The 17,094-nt window shown below is 54.0% G+C and overlaps 1 protein-coding gene across 8 annotated transcripts in view; it reads left to right on the top strand.

The window, feature by feature from the left end:
- Positions 1 to 17,094, top strand: part of JAKMIP1 (janus kinase and microtubule interacting protein 1) — a 137,043-nt gene that overhangs the window by 45,275 nt on the left and 74,674 nt on the right. The window lies entirely within an intron of this gene.

The following is a 17,094-nucleotide window of genomic DNA, read 5'->3' as shown; positions in this document are numbered from 1 at the left end:
ACTTTCAAAAAATCTTTCTTTACTTTTGAGAGAGAGAGAGACAGAGACAGAGCATGAGCAGAGGAGGGGCAGAGAGAGAGGGAGACACAGAATCCGAAGCGGGCTCCAGGCTCCGGGCTGCCAGCACAGAGCCCGACATGGGGCCTGAAATCATGCACCACAAGATCGTGACCTGAGCTGAAGTCAGACGCTCAACCGACTGAGCCCCCCAGGCACCCCTTTCCTTTATCCTATTTAATATGGTGTGTTACATGGGTTACGTTTGGGTGTTAAACCAGCTTTGCATCCTGGGATCAAGCCCATCTGGTGGCAGTGTATGCTTCTTTTTATATGTTGCTGGATTTGGTTGTTAGGCAACCAAATTTTGTGTTTTGTTGTGTTTTGGCTTACAGATGCATCGCCCCAAGCTCGTCCACCTTCACGTGACATTCTCCCTTCTCTCCGTCTCCGGATTTTTCCTTTATATAAGCACACCAGTCATTTTAGATCAGGGCCACCCTATCATGTTAACCTGACTGTGTTAACCTGACTGTGTTGGTAAAGACCTTATCTCCAAATGAGGTCATGTTCTGAGATACTGGGGTTAAGACTTCAATATATGAATTTTTTTCAGGAGGGGGAGGAATTTAACCCATTATACAGATCAGGAACACTTTTCAATATCATTGAAATGTTCTTCTGACATTGATTTTCAATTGTTTTTTTCATTGGGCGGAACCCATTTTTTTTTTAAAGTTTATTTATTTTGAGAGAGAGAGCATGCACGTGAGCAGGGGAGGGGCAGAGAGGGGGGTGGGGAGAGAGAGAATCCCAAGCAGGCTCCACACTGGCAGCACAGAGCCAGCGGGGGGGCTCGAACCCGTGAACTATGAGACTGACCTGAGTAGAAACCAAGAGTTGGATGCTTAACCGACTGAGCCACCTGGGCACCCCTGGGCTGAAACCCTTTTAATGACCAGAATCTTATCTTGAAGTCCATGTGGAACATGCGGAACGCCCCAAAGCAAGCTAAAGTTGGGGGTAGTGGTGCCCCAGTCTCAGATGGGTCCAGAGATGAGTGGAGTTGTCTGTTGTTGTGTGTGTGTACATGTGTGTGTGCGTGTGTGTGTTCCTCAGTAGTAATTGTGAATTATTGACATTAATGAAATGGTTATTAGTTATTAATCTGGTATCCCTGATTCCACCAGAAGAATGGAGGGAGGAGTGATTTTTAATCTCATCTTTATCTATCTTCCCCAAATTTTTAACAATGAACACATAATACTTACTAATTAATCATTATGCTCATTAATATTAATAATATCAATCAAATTATTAATTAATGAGTTAATGCGACTCTTGCTGTATTCACAACCACCCAGCCTCCTGAGGTGTAGGTATGATTATTTTCCTCATTTTTCCAGGTAGAGAGACAAGCTCGGAGAGGACCAGTAACCTGCCCGGGGACACACAGCCCATAAGGGGTAGGGGCTCGATTCTAACTCAGTCTGATACTGAGCTGGGCCTCGAGAACACTCTGAGGTTCTAGAACATGAAGTTCCATCAGGGGAACATGGGTGTGGCTAGGCTCTCTTTGTAGTGAACATGAACAAAGTATTAGGTTTTCTGCTGTGTTATTTGAAGTTGTTCTTTATGTCCCTCTTTAATTTTGACTCAGTTTTCTGGGGCACCCCTATCTCTACCTGTGTTCATCTGTGGGGCTACTTCAAACAGGGGTGGGGGAGGCAGGGGTGGTTGGAAGGTGGAGGGGCTGGGTCTTGTCTGGGCCTCAGGCTTGACCCCAGAGTTGCCCTGCGGGGACCTTGGGGGGGGGGGCGGTCAGAAGCCATTGTGCCACGGCTGGCTCCAGCCACAGCTGTAAGCAGGGTGATGGCCACACCCCATAAGCACCCCCCCCATCTGCCAGGCTCACACCAACAAACGGGCACCTTGCAGCACCCCCTGGGTCCCCATTGATCCTGGGGTCAAATCTCGTGTGGACCTGTTAGGACAGCACGCCCTCCTCCGTTCCGCTGGTGGTGCACGGGAACCACAGGGCCTAGCAAGCAAGTGGCATGGACGAGGCAGGGCTGCACGCGGCTGTCTGCTGGGGCAGGAAGGAAGGAAAGCCAGAGGGCAAAACAACAGGCCGCTCCTCAGCCCCGAAAACGTGGGGAGAAGAAACATGTCCCACCCCAGGGGTAGCCCGGACGGGGCCACCCGGTGGGAATCCGAATCCTGGAGCAGAGGAGGGCTGGAGCAGGCAGCCTGTGGAGGCCGGGGTGGGATCTTGGCTCCTCACTTCACCTCCTCGAGCCCCAGGTTCCTCACCCGTAAAATGGGATAGTCGGTTGAAATCCCTGAGCTCCGTGTTGAGATTCAGCGCAAGACCCCGCGTAGCTGCCTGGTGGAAGACGAGCTGATCGCAGGCACCGTGGTCTGATCTCTGTGTGCCCTCTGCCAGAGCTTTCTGAGCAGTCCGGACCCACTGGCACAGGGCTTACCGTCGGCCGGCAGGAGCGGAGGGGGAGGGGACCTTCATGGCTGGCCTCTTCCCGAGTCGGCGGTTCCTCGGAAACCTAAATTCTTTACCTTCGTTCGGCTCTTGACCAGCACTGACCATCATCAAAAGTAAGAAAAGCAGGAGTGGAAAGGATAAGTCAGGGGTAACTGAGCGCCGGTGTTTCTGGCTGTGTGAGCGTGGGCAGTGGGTTGGCCTCTCTGTGCCTCCTGTTGTTTCTGGTACGAGGCATGGAAAATGAGACCTCCCTCTCGGGAGCTTGACAGGGTTAAAGGGATGGCCCTTTGCCGACACTTAGCACTTGTAATAGGTCCCTGTGATGCTCCCCTCATTCCTGCTCCTGGAGGAAGATATTGCCACCAGGAGGCAGCAATAGGCCTTCCCAGGGCGATTAAATATTCTCGTGGTTGTTTGGGTTCAAACAGACCAAAATACGGGTTTATAGGTGCCTGCCGAGAGTCCAAGCCCTTCTGGAAACGTCGAAGGAGCTGTTCGTTCACCGTGGAATTCTCCCCACATCCACTGTTTCTCGATTCGCCCGCCACCAGTCTCCACCCCGGCGCTAGGTGATAATTTTTTTTTTTTAATTTTTTTTTTTTTCAACGTTTATTTATTTTTGGGACAGAGAGAGACAGAGCATGAACGGGGGAGGGGCAGAGAGAGAGGGAGACACAGAATCGGAAACAGGCTCCAGGCTCTGAGCCATCAGCCCAGAGCCCGACGCGGGGCTCGAACTCACGGACCGCGAGATCGTGACCTGGCTGAAGTCGGACGCTTAACCGACTTCGCCACCCAGGCGCCCCAATAATTTGAAAACGTCTGTGAGAACTTCTGTGAGAGCTGGCCATGCTGGCGGGCAGTGGTTTGGGGAGGAGCCCGTGGCTGGGGCTCATGGGGGCTCAAGTGCAGGGTGGCTGGGGCTCCGCAGGCCTCTGTTTGCTTCATCGTAAAGCGGGGCCATCACTGCCTCCTCAGCTGGGCTGTGGTGGTTGATGCAATGAGATGGGGGGGGGGCGCAGCTAGATTATTTCATGCTGCAACGTGCCATGTACATGGTGGCATTTTTGTTAAGGGAGGGCCAGGCTGGGCCTGGGAAGTGCGCATCTCTGGAATGGGCTGGGTCACCTCTGGTGGCATCCCGCAGCTTGAGAACGGGGGAGGAGTGGTCCCCGAGGAACCCCGCCCCAGGCCCCTCCAGACTCCGAATAGATGGACCCTCCGTCTTTCTTTTGTCCCTGCCCGGGTCCTGCTGGTGCTGCGGGGCCAGCTCACAGGCTGCCTCCGTCACGGGAGGTGCCTCTCTCGCCTCGGGGCATCCACGGCGGGCTAGCCCTCGTCTTCCGTGTCAGGCTGATTATTACGGACACCTCACCGCTGCCCTGCCGAACTTGAAGACCCGGTGGGAGAGGGGGGGTCATCATCTGGATCTGGTCACCTCTATCCCTGGGCCCCCGCGGCACCTGCTAGTGTCTGCGTGCGTGAAGGAGGGCGCCGCGGGGTTTCCTGTGCGCGCATGTGAACGTCCTTGTCACAGGCACGTGCCCGCTGCCTTTGCCCGGGGACAGGTGCCCAGCCGGGCTCTCAGAAGGTGGAGGACGTGTGTGTCAACACAGCACGATCAGGACTCCGAGGAAGGGAAGCTCGGGGGACCACGGTGTGCAGGGGACGCCCCCGCCGGCCTGAGGGTGGGAAGTCGTGCCAGCACCAGCTGTCCGAGGAGGTAACCCCCAAGCTGCATTTGGAAGACGGTGGACAGGTGGGGGCGCCTGGGGGGCTCAGTCGGTTAAGCCCCCGACTCTTGGTTTCGGCCCAGGTCACGATCTCATGGTTTGTGAGTTCGTGGCCCGAGTCAGGTTCTGCGCTGACAGCACGGAGCCTGCTTGGGATTCTTTGTCTCTCTCTCTGTCCCTCCCCCACAGGTGCTGTCTCTGTCTCTCCCAAAACAAGTAAATAAATGTAAAAAGGAGATGGACGGGCGGGAAAGGGGGGAAGGGCATCGCAGGAAGGGAGGATCAGCTGGGTTTGTCGAGGTGATGCTGGAGCCCCGAAAGGTCCCTTCTGGGTCACCTGTGCTCTGGAGCAAGTCCCCTGGGCTCTCATCCAGGGGTGGATTTCAGGGGTCCTGCGCTCCCGTCTGGTCATGCCGTCATCTCAACACGTGGCTTTGAAGGCCTCTGTCCCCAGGGGGAGAGAGGAGGAGTCACTAGGGCTCTTCCCCTCCTCCCCCCCAGCCCCGTAGTGACACAAGTCACTGCCGCTCGCGCGTCACTGGCCAGGGCTGGTTATACGACCCCCACCCCCTGTAAGGGAATCTGGGACGTGGAGGGAAGCAGGTGTGGGATTTGAGGAGCACACGGGGAACCCGCTTCCAGAGATTCCCGGGGCCCAGGGGGAGGCGGCATCGATGGGGCTTATAGTCCCCGGACTTCGCGGCTCTGCCAGAAACTCAATAAAACACTGACTCCCTCCCCGCCCCCCCCCCCAACCACTGGGCATTGATATTATGGCTGGAAAAGAAACCCGTGGAAAGAACAGAGCTCAGGGGGTAAAGGGAGTCTGGTTACAACATGTGGAGAAGGACTAAGTTCTTTGGTGACTGTTAATGCTTTTAAGGAAGTGGGTTTAACATTGGCCCTGTCTCCTTCTTGCCCTCCCTCCCTCCCTCCCTCCCTCCATGTCAGAGAGTAAACACTATGGAGTAGGTATGGTGGGCTTTTTCGCGTGGAAACGAGCCCTTTACATTTACGAGTCTTCTAAGCCTTTCAAAGAAGCTGCTCACAGAGTCTGCTTCTCGTTGCTTCAGGAGGTGCTGGCAGTGGATGGGGAAGCGGGGCTGAGTCCTGCTCACGAAACGCCCAGGAGCACAGGCAGGGGAGTCCCGCTCAGCCACCTTCCCCATTCTTCTTGGCAAGGGCTTGGTCTTCGCTTGCGATTTTAATTTTCATTCATCATCATGGTTTTGTGTGTTCTTTCGGGCCACATTATTTCCCAATGTGCTTCTGGAGAATCAGTTGTATAATGCAGTTTTTATCTTACTGAATTTATTACGAAGATCTGTCTTTAATCCAAATAGCTGGCGCTTTGGGGTGTAGGTGAGAGATTGTCAGCATCGGGGGACCAGCAGTGGCTGGGGGTTTGTTTCCTTTCGTTGACTAGGAGCGTGCGGAAGACAGCTGGCTTTGTGGCAGCCTGGGGGGGGGGGGGTCTCGAAGTTCACTGCTGTCTTATAGACCACACATAGCTGCCTGCTGTTTTCCCAACCACTCTGACAGTCCCTGTCTTTTTATTGGTGCAGTTAGACCACTGATGTTTAAAGATTTTTTAAAAATATTTTTTATATTTGAGAGAGAGAGAGAGAGAGAGAGAGAGAGAGAGAGAGAGAGGGCACATGAGCAGGGGAGGGGCAGAAAGAGAGGGAGACACAGAATCGGAAGCAGGCTCCAGGCTCCAAGTGTCAGCACAGAGCCTGACGCGGGGCTTGAACCCACAAACTGTGAGATCATGACCTGAGCCAAAGTCGGACGCTTCACCGACTGAGCCAGCCAGGTGCCCCTGGACCACTGATGTTCAAAGTGATTATTGATATAGTTGGAGTAATATCTACTATATTTGTTTTTTTTTCTTTTTTTAATGTTTATTTATTTTTGAGAGAGAGAGAGAGAGAGACAGAGCATGAATGGGGGAGGGGCAGAGAGAGAGGGAGACACAGAATCGGAAGCAGGCTCCAGGCTCCGAGCTGTCAACACAGAGCCCGATGTGGGGCTCGAACTCATGGACTGTGAGATCATGACCTGAGCTGAAGTTGGACACTCAACCGACTGAGCCACCCAGGCGCCCCTGTTATTTTTCTGTTCATCCCCGTTCTTTGTTTCTCTTTTTGCCTTCTGCCCTTTTTCTGCCTTCTGTGGTTTTAACTGAGCATTTTACGTGTCCCCATTTTCTCTGCTTTCTCGGCATAGCGGTTACACAGGCACACCTCATTTTCTTGAGCTACGCTTTATTGTGCTTTGCAGATAGGGCCTCTTTTACAAATCAAGGGTTGGCGATAACCCTACGTCGAGCAAGTCCTGTCTATTAGAACTGTTCCTTCCAACAGCATTTGCTCCCTTCGTGTCTCTGTGTCACATTGTGGTAATTCTCAGAATATTTCAAACCCTTTCATTATTATTGCATTTGGCAGAGTGACCTGTGATCGGTGATTATGACTCCGGGAAAGCTCAGATGATGGTTACCAGTTTTTAGCAATAAAGCATGTTTCAATTAAGGTATATACATTTTTTTTAGACATTGTACTATGGCATGTGTAACAGCACAGTATGGTATAAACGTAACCTTGATGTGCACTGGGAAACCAAAAAATTCGCTTCACTCCTTTCGTTGAGGTATTCACTTTCTTGCAGTGGTCTGGAAGCAGCCCTGTAATGTCGCCAAGGCTTGTCTGTGTTTCTTAACTTCTCAGAGTGGCGGTCTTAGAATTTGCAACAGACACGTAACACAGACGCCTAATCCAAGTCCCTTCCCAAATGACACCGTGTGACGTCACATGTAGCGTGCAAGCACCTTCCACACAGTCTTCCTGTTCCCTCTGTGTCAACCCTCACCACACTGCTGCCTTCCATGCCCCTCATCCAGAAGCTGTAATCGCGTGATACGTTGTTGCTGTTACTATTTGGACCACTGTCACCTGGTAGGTCATTTAAGAATAAGGAAAATAAGGGGTGCCCGGGTGGCTCAGGCGGTTAAGCATCTGACTCTCGATCTCAGCTCAGGCAGGTCCTGGTCCCACAGTTCATGAGTTCAAGCCCCACATTGGGCTCTACGCTGGGCATGAAGCCTACTTGAAAAAAAAGAGAAGAAAACTAAAAGTTTGTATTCCTTGTCTAGCTCTCTTCCTTTTCCTGTGTAGATCTGTGTTTCTTTTCATTTTAATGTTTTTAATTTTCATATTTTGAAATCTGTCTTCCTTCCTTCCTCCCTTCCTCCCTCCCTCCGTCCCTCCTTCCCTTCGTGGTCTGCATTTCTGACCTACATCATCTTTCTTCTCACAGAAGAGCTTCTTATCACTTTTTTTTTTTTTTTTTTTTTTGCAAGGAAGATCTACTGGTGACAAATCTCTTCAAATTTTGTCAGAGAAAGCCTTTACTTCTTCACCTTTGAAAGATGATTTCACACGGTACAGAATTTTAGATTGGTGGGAATTTCCTCTCAACACTCGATCTCACTCCACTCTCTTCTTGCGTGGTTTCTGAAGAGAAGTCTGATGTGATTCTTACCTTGGTTCCTTTTTAGGTAAGGTGCCCCCCCCCCCCCACACCTCGGCCTCTTTCAAGATTTTTCATTGATCTTTGATTTTCCTCAGCGCGAGCGGGATGTGCCTATGAAAAGATGTGTTGGCTTTCTGGTATTTATCCTGTTCGGTGTTCGGTGAGCTTCATGGATCTTCGGTTTGGTGTCCAACATGGATTTTTGGAAATTCTCAGACATCACTGGTGCAAATATTTCTTCTCTCCCTTTCTCTCTTCTCTTTCTGGTATTCCCACGATGCACCTGTTACACCTTTTATAATTTTCCCTCAGTTCTGGGATACTCTGTTCTGTTTCAGTCGTATTTTTTCCTTGCTGCTCGGTTTGGAATAGATTTATGGACCTATCCTCATTGGTTCTTTGCCCAGCCAGGTCCAGTTGGCTAATGATCTCCTCAGAGGGGTTCTTTGTTTCTATTTTAGTGCCTTTTTTTTTTTTTTTTTTTTGGTTTGTTTTTTAACCTTTAGCACTTCTTTCTGGTCCTTTCGCAGAACTCCCGTGTGTGCTAACATTAGCCATCTCTTCTCGTGTGTTGTCTACTTTTTTCTTTGGAGCCCTTCGCGTATTAATCATAGTTACCGCACAGTCCTGGTCTGATAGTTTCAGCATCACTTCCCTATCTCAGCCTGGGTCTCATGGTCTCATGCTTGCTCTGTCTCTTCGAGGTGGGTTTCGAATGCCTTGTAATTTTGTAGTTGTGGAAAAACTGTAGTTGTGGTAAAGGAACCTGAACTGATTTATTTCCATGGCAGTTTCTGCCCTGGTAGGGTTGTTATTCTCGGTATCCATCTGTCTGCCTCTCCAAATTGTGCCGTGTGATCTCAGCTGACAGACGGGCGTAAGAAAAGTTACTGATTTTCGGTTCAGCTTTTCCTCGTGCGGATGAGGGTGAGGACTTCCAAGCTCCTTACGCGCCAGACCAGAAGCTGGGAGTTGGACGCAATTCCTTCTCTGTTCTCCCTCCCTCCTTCCTTCCCCCCACCCCAGCCTCCCCTGTTCTCCCCCCCTCCCGCCTGCGCGTGCCCCACCTGCGTCGCACTGGGCAGGACTTGTCTGGGCATTGCCCTGACTGGAGGTTTCTCTGGTTTTTGTTTTTATTTTTTGTTTTTTAGTGGGGGGCATCATGAGTTCAGACCCGAGCTCTATGCGTTGGTGTTTAATTTTTTTTTTTCAACGTTTATTTATTTTTGGGACAGAGAGAGACAGAGCATGAACGGGGGAGGGGCAGAGAGAGAGGGAGACACAGAATCGGAAACAGGCTCCAGGCTCGGAGCCGTCAGCCCAGAGCCCGACGCGGGGCTCGAACTCACGGACCGCGAGATCGGGACCTGGCTGAAGTCGGACGCTTAACCGACTGCGCCACCCAGGCGCCCCATATGCGTTGGTGTTTAGAGAGGCCTCCCTTCCCTGAACTTGGCTGCACTTTACTCCTTGGGGACACACCACAAGGGACATGCTAGGCTCAGGTGACAGAGGTCGTCCAGAGTTTCCCGGGCCCTCCTGCCCCTGTTGAAGGCCGTGTCTTCACACCCCTCCGTCCAGCCCTGAGCTTCAGAGATGACCATGCTTATTCTTGGCTGGGGTGACAGTGACAGGTGGCAGTGGTAGGTGACGCAGCCAGCGGAAGGAAGGGGTGTCTGACTAGGGACAGAGGAGCATGGCCCATGGGGGAGTTTCGCTGTGCCCCTTCTGTGGCCGTACGTAGGATACAGAGGTGGTTTCTTCGTGATCTATGTGTAGAGACGTTGAAATGAGCAGAGGTCTGCTAGGAGGGGGCTTTGGGCAGGACGGGCCGTGAGCATCGCAGGGGCAGGGCGGGGTGCGGCTTGCTCAGTGGGTAGGAGGCGGGCAGCAGAGTCATGCTGGGCAAAGCAGGGGACGCATTCAGCCAGCTGAGCTCCTCTGCTCCCAGTTGTGTTTACCCAAGAGCAAGCCCCATGGTCTTCGATGCTCAATGTCTTGTCTTTGTGCTGCAGCCATATTTAAATATGGAGGGTGCGCGACTAGGGTGGGGAGAGGCCAGAGAGCCGAGCCCACCATCGGGTGCCCCGTCTCTGCCCACGCACATGCCAGTCCTCATGTGGCTGTACTTGGCTTCTTTGTGGAATGGGGCTGTTTTTAATCAAGGACTCAGGAAACCTTCGTTCCCTGAAGGACCTCTGGTGTCCTTCTGGCTTTGTGACTGGAAGGACACCCGTGGGGATGGGTCTGGGGATGGGCGATGCTTTCACACCCAGCAGACATCCAAGGAGGGAACCCTGATGTTTGGGGCACCTGCTCTGGGCAGACACTTTGCTTGGTGCTGGAGACTGAGTAAACCAGGTGACTGAGGAGGAGCTGAGAGTCCACAGGTCCAAGGCCTGCAAATAAGCAGAGGTGGCCCTGGGGGAGTCGGCAGGGGGCCTTGCCAGCCAGACACCCCACTGCAAGGTCCCTACTGGGCCTGTCCCTGAGGCAGGGGGACTCCTGAAGCTTGATTTGCTGTCGTTGTTGTTGTTATCACTGGTGATGTTTTGTTAATTTTCTGCACTGGGGTGGGAGTGGGCTGACCTCTGCTTCGGAGAGTGCCCTCAGTGGGGGGCTGGGGAGGTAGGTGGCTGGGAGGAGGGGGGCAGGGAGACTGTTTAAGGCCTTGAGGTTCATGGGGCTGAGAGTTGGCACCAACTTGGCAAGAGCATGCGGCCCTATGTGTGTGTGTGTGGGGGGGGGGTTCTTGAGCCTCAATGGTCCCTGGAATAGGACAGTCCTAGACAGGGGGGCCTGCTGACCCAGGCGGGGGGACCCCCCAGCTGCTGTGATGAATGACATCATCAGCCAGACAGAGGGGGCTGTGGAGCCAAGGGCACCTCAGTGAGCCTGGGTGGGGTCCATGGTGTCCTGGGTGGGGGCGGGGGGTGGTGGTGTTCCATTGCTTCTAAAGTGCCAAGTAAGCTCTGGTGACCACCTTGTGAGATGGGGGGGGGGGCTGTGGGGTCTTCTCTCCCCTCTGGGCTGCCAGTCCCTCTGGGACCCCAGGCAGGCCTGTGATCTTCCTGGGCCTCAGTTTCCCCATCTGTAAATGCTGGCCTCATAGTCCTGGAGACAGTCAGACAAAGACGCCTAGAATCATCCGGTGCAACGTGGGCTACAAGGACCCCCTGACCTTGCCTGTGGGTCCAACAGGGTCTTGGAGGAGGCATGGCCCAAGGTGAGTCCTGGGAACCGTCAGGAGGTGGCCTGAGGTGGCCCAGTGGGCAGGTGGCTGTTCTGTTGTCATTTCCAGGACCCGCCAGCTCTGAGCTTCTGGGGTGTGTGACGGGACGCAGGGGCCGTGGGGCCCGGGCTACAGGCGGCTTGCTCTGGCCTCTCTGACCTTACTGGCGCTCAGCAGCCCTGCTCCCACGCGGTGCCGTGTGCACAGCGCATTTCCCCTGCATGATGAGAAACGTTGGCTGAGGACACAGCTCAGGCCGGGCCACGCACAGGTCAGTGGCAGGCCTGGGTGAGTGACTGGGCCTCTTCCGTTCCTCATCCTGGGTTCTCACTACAGAGCTTTACCCCGGAACCAGAATAAGTGTTAGGAAAACCTAACTCACTTGACATTATTTGTCGCATTTTATGGAAGATTAAAAAAAAATTTTTTTTTTTAACGTTTATTCATCTTTGAGAGACAGAGACAGAGCATGAGCGGGGAAGGGGCAGAGAGAGGGAGACACAGAATCCGAAGCAGGCTCTAGGCCTCAGCTGTCAGCACAGAGCCCAACACGCGGCTCGAACTCACGAACTGCGAGATCGTGACCTGAGCCGAAGTTGGAGGCTCAACCGACTGAGCCCCCCAGGCGTCCTTGGAAGTTTTTTTTTTTTTTTTTAACTTCCACTGACTACTTTGCACCAATATGAGAAGAGTCTAGACAGCAACAGCCTTATTAATTTGTTATAAGTGGAGAACAAGGTCTCCTAAAAAAGTTGGTATCTAGGCCTCTCGGGCTTTTTCAAGTATTTAAGGAATTATTACTTTACTCTCTTTTTTTGGTGGTGGTGTGGTGGAAAATCTGTGTTCCCTTTTCACTGCCTGTCTGTGTTTATCTTTTGTAAAACTGTCTTCCAAGTCCTCCCCTTTTTTTTTTAATGTTTATTTTTTGTGAGAGAGAGAAAGAGAGAGAGAGAATGCAAGCTGGGGAGGGGCAGAGAGAGAGGGAGACCCAAAATCTAAATCAGGCTCCGGGCTCTGAGCTGTCAGCACAGAGCCCAACGCAGGGCTTGAACTCACGAACTATGAGGTCATGACCTGAGCTGAAGTCAGACACGTAACTAACTGAGCCCCCCAGGCAACCCCCCCCCCCCCTCACTTTCCTTTTCTGCTCTGGGCAGGGAGGACAGACCCTGTGCTTGCTAGCATTGTATGTAAAGCATGAGATAATGGGCTCTGAGGGAGGGACTGCAGATTTGCCTTCTGTGCGGTGGTGCTCCCTGGCCTTGGGTGGATGTTTGCTGAGCCTCTGCGGGGTTCTTCTGTCAGCCCGGGGCCGTGCCGTCTGCTCCTGTGCTCAGAATGGAAAGCCCCTGGCACGGAGTGGGCACCCAGCTCATCTCAAGTAGGAGAATGACCTACTTTTGCCTCCGTGGGTGAGGCCGCCGTGGCGGTCAGCAGCTGCGGGGCTGTTGGTAAGGATGACAAGTGACACTGTGGGCCTCGGGCCAGAGCAGCGGGGGGTGTGTTCCTGGCAGAGGAGGCCAGCTGCCTGGGGCCCACGGAGAGCCCCAACTTTGATCAGCCCATAACTTGGGGTAACATCTCCTCCTGCATTCCCTCATCGCGACACGACTGAGGCCCCGGCCTGGCCAATGTTGCGTCAAGATCCTGCCCTCGAGGGGCTGACGGAGGAGCAAACGTACAGGGCAGCCCTCTGCCAACCTGGGAGCCGAGAGGAGGTGCCTGACCATGGGGTCATGAGGGGAGGCTTCCTGGAGGAGGCAGAATGGGAGGTGGCCATGAAAGGAGCGGGAGGGAGGATGGCTTTCTCCGTCAGGGAACTGAATGCACCGTGGCCTGCTGGGGAGTGTGGGGCGGGTGGCGGGGCCCGAACTTTGGGGTGAGTCAGACCCTGTGGGGCCCACACCCCTTCACGGGCCAGGCTTTCTTCAAGGTCAGCCTACACCTTTGATGGCCGTGAAGCAGGAGAGTCAAGAGCCCTCTGATTGCAGATGCCGATCTCCATTTCTCGTCCGTGAAGCGGAGAACAGGTGCTGAGGCTCTCCTGAGACGCTGGTGTGCACGCACCTTTCCAGGGGTGGCTGGGGTGACAATGGGGCCGTCCCCACACACGGCCTCCCTTCTGGGGGTCTGGTCTGTCTCTCCTTTGGCCTTTCTGCTCTTGGGGCCCCGAACGCCTGGCTGGGAGACTAGGAGGCATTGGGGTCCAGCTGGCCAGGGGGGCTGATACAAGTTGGCATCTGGGGACTGGCCCCGAGACTTCACCGGGCTCTGTTCTCACAGTCCCCCAGGTGCTCCTGGTGTACTGTCCCCCCACGGGCTGGGGCTTCCTCTCCCGCCCTCCCCTTGTGGCTCAGCTGGGGTGCCATCCGAGGGCCTCACGAGGAGTGGGCCCGTTTCACTGCCTGCATCCAGCGTGCTGTGCCGCCTTGGGCAGGTGCTTGACCTGCCTGAGGCCCAGATGCCTCATCTGCTACCCTGTCCTCTCTGGCATCTTCAGGGACCCTGGGAGGGGCTGCTGGGGAGGGAAAGGGGCCTTTAGGACATATACTAGGGCCACTGAGAAGCTGTGACACTGGCTGGGCTGCGCCTTGACGTGGCGGCTTCTAGTGGTGCCTAATCTTAGCACCTGTTATCTTGACCTTCACGGAGGCTACTGGGAGGCTGGCATCGCTCCTCCTAATCGATTCATATTTCTTTTGTTTGGTGAGTGTCTTCATTGGGCTGAGTGTCCTGCTGAGCACAGATACGGATCTGAGCAATTCCCACACACCCCCGTGAGGTTTAGTGCCCTGGGGCCCATTTAACAGATGAGGACACTGAGTCTTAGAAAAGTTCAGTGACTTCCCCAGAACCATCCAGCCAGGAAAGCGTGAGCTGAGAGGACACACTTACTGTGGGTGACAAGGCCGTCCTACAGAACAGTCAGCTGTGTCCTGGGGGGTGTGGCTCGGGTCCTCTCTTCCCAGGCAGGTGCTTCCCTTCCAGGCGGCCCTTAGGGACGTGGGTGGAGTTGCTCCCGGAGAGTCCATCAGCCTCAAGAGCAGGTGTCGCTGCAGTGGTCCGGGGACAGGGCCCATTTGCTTTTCCTTTGGCTTCTGTCTTCTCTCTTTCCCAGCTAGATCCAGATGGTTCTCTGAAACTTGCTTTCTTTTTTTTTTTTAAAAAAAAAAAGGCATCATTTTTTTTTTTTTCCTGTAAAGCAGTAATAGAAATAGAAAATTTGATTTATCTGGAAGAGCGTAAAGAAGAAGGTAAATATCAGCTGTCACTCGGGCAGTCGCTGCTAACATTTGGGACGCCTGGCTGTCTGTTCCTCACCACTGCGTCCCCAGGGTACTGAGCCTGGAGCCCAGCAGGGGCTCAAAAAATACTTGTGACCAAATGGAAAAAATGAATAAATACATACACACATACATATATATATATATATTTCTTTTTTTATTAAAAAAATTTTTTTTACATTTTTATTTATTTTTGAGAGAGAGACAGAGCACAAGTGGGGGAGGGGCAGAGAGAGAACGAGATGCAGAATCCAAAGCAGGCTCCAGGCTCCGAGCTGTCGGCACAGAGCCCGACGCGGGGCTCGAACTCACTAACGGTGAGATCTTGACCTGAGCCGAAGTCAGACGCTCAACCCACTGAGCCACTCAGGCGCTCCAAGTATATATATTTCTGAAAACTGAGATCACAAATTGTATTTGTTTTTTGACTCTGTCTTTTCACTCGTTCATCTTTCTCCCTGTGGTTTGGTGTCATTACTCAACCGTCCCTTGGGCTGAGCGTTGGATTGTTGGGAAGGAGAGCTGTGTTTCTACAGAGGCCGTATCTCTGGTTAGTCCTTACGGCGTGTTCCTAGAGGTGGTGTCGTTGGGCCACAGGATGGAATGGACAGGAGAAGAGTCCTCCCTCTGGGTGATGGATCTGGAGAGTGCTCCCTGCTCACTCTTCAGGGGCGGGGCGACTTCCGAGAGCTTCTGTGCCGGTAAAGGCAGGCGGGTCAGGGCAGCGAGGAATGAATTATGGATTATGCTCTAATAAGTCACATGAGAGCAAAGGGAGTTCATACTTCTCTGAAGACAGAACGGACCTTTCTGGAATCAATCCGTGGGGATGCTGATTGTGCCTGGATAATCCTTCATGGCATGTTGAGAAAACCGCTCCCTCCTGCTCAGCAGGGCGGTGGCCGGCCTCCACCTCTGCCTTCCCAAATGGCTAGACATTCCAGCGCCCCCGGGCCTATCAGGTCACGCTCGACCTCAGCTCACAAACACTGAGCATCTGCAGCTTGCCCGGAGTGCTGGCATCCATGAGACCCGGCCCCAGCTCCCTGTCTGCCTCCCCTTCCCCCTCTACCCCCCCCAAGGCAGCTCCTGCCGAGACCCCTGACCCCGTATTCCTGAATCTGGTGGATCTGCCAGTTGTCTACCCTTGCCTTGCTCTTGCCCTGTCAGGAGCTGCTCTCTGTCGACTCCTTCCTTCTTCTAGAACCCCTTCTTCTCTTAGCCTCCCTGCCCCCCACCCCCCCCCCCCATTCTCCTTCTAGCTCCAGGCTTCTTGTTTATGGCCTCCCTTGCTGGCTTCGTCTCTTCGGCTCCACCTGCGAAGGCTGGCATTCCTGCATGCTGGAAGGTTCTCTTCTCGCTGTGCATGCTCTCCCAAGGCGATCTAACCCCGGGGCTAGCTCTGTGGCTTAGGAGTAGCTTACTGCACCTCTCTGTGCCTCGATCTTCTCTCATCTCTAGGATGAGGCCCTAACATCTGTGCCTACCTCTCCAGGTGCTGCAAGGACCACACGCTCCCCGGCTCCTAGCACAGGACTTGATGCATCATAGGGCTTCACTCATTCATTCATTCGCTCACTCGTTCATTCGCTCACTCGTTCATTCACTCGTTCAGTCGCTCACTCGTTCATTCGCTCGTTCATTCGCTCACTCATTCAGCGCCTACTTCTGGAGGGCCTCCTGCATGCTGAGCTCTGATTCCAGGCCCAGGGGATACAGTGAGAAGCAAAACAGACCCAGGCCCTGCTTGTTTGGAACCCGCGTGGTTTGTCACGTGGGAAACAACAATGAGGCAGAGCAAGGGGACCAGGGGAGCAGAGTCATGCTGTTAGGGGCAGTGCCGCATGGGGTTAGGCTAGCACAGTGCTGGGGGCTGGGGGGCTGGGGGGCTGGGTCCAGACTCACCACGTCCAGTCCAGCTGTGGACCTTGACCAGGTTAATGCTGTTTTCTCGTCTTGGCCGTGTGACTGTTGCTAGCACTCGGCCTCTTTGTGCCTCAGTTTCCTCATCTGTGACACGGGGCCACATCACCTACCTCGTAGGGCAGTTGTGCCGATTAGTGAAAGGTGACAGGAGTCACCTGGACGCAGGTGCCATTAGCTGTCAGTCTAGACCCTATCTTAAGGCTTTGTCACCCTGTGGCTGGGAGGGCACCTCCACCAAATTGAAGGCCCGGGCCTCCCCTGGAGAAATATGGGTGCTGGAGGGGCGGTTAGCTCATCGTGGCGCCCCCACGAACCAGGAAACCAGCCCCGGCCTGGCCAGGCGGGCACAGAGGCCTGTAGGGACCGCCGTCACCTCCACGGGGCACAGAGCTAGCCGTGTGAGTGACCAGTGCTGTGCTCGGCCGGGGACGGCATAGGGGGGCCACTGATCTTTATAACGGCCCATTTTTCAGGGTGCGGTCCTCAGATCCTCTTCCAGAGTCACCTGGGAGTGTGGACGGAACATCCAGTGTCCTTGGTCCCACCACGCACCTCCTTGTGCCCCGAGCTCTGGGCTCCCCAGGGACCTGCCTTTTGAAACGCGCGCCCCAGGCAACTGAGGCTCACTGATGTTTGCAGCCGGTGGCCTACGGGTTGCTCCGGTGATGTGGTCTCCTCTTGATAAGGACAGTAGTACATCCAAACTACTCAAGGTGTGGTCGCCTGGGAGCATCACCTGGGAGCTTGTGAGAAATGCAAATCAGAGTCTCCGGGGGGAGGGCCCAGGACTCTCGGCCTTAACAAGCTTCTGTGGCCGCCAGTCTGAGAAGCGCTGGGTCAGTGTTGGGAATGGCAGGGCCACCTGGCGATGAGCAGGTGCCCGGCCCG

This window comes from Leopardus geoffroyi, chromosome B1 (genome assembly GCF_018350155.1).
Source record: "Leopardus geoffroyi isolate Oge1 chromosome B1, O.geoffroyi_Oge1_pat1.0, whole genome shotgun sequence".
Lineage (NCBI taxonomy): Eukaryota > Metazoa > Chordata > Mammalia > Carnivora > Felidae > Leopardus > Leopardus geoffroyi.
Note: the sequence above shows the minus strand (reverse complement) of the source record. Positions and strands in the feature narration are given on the sequence as shown.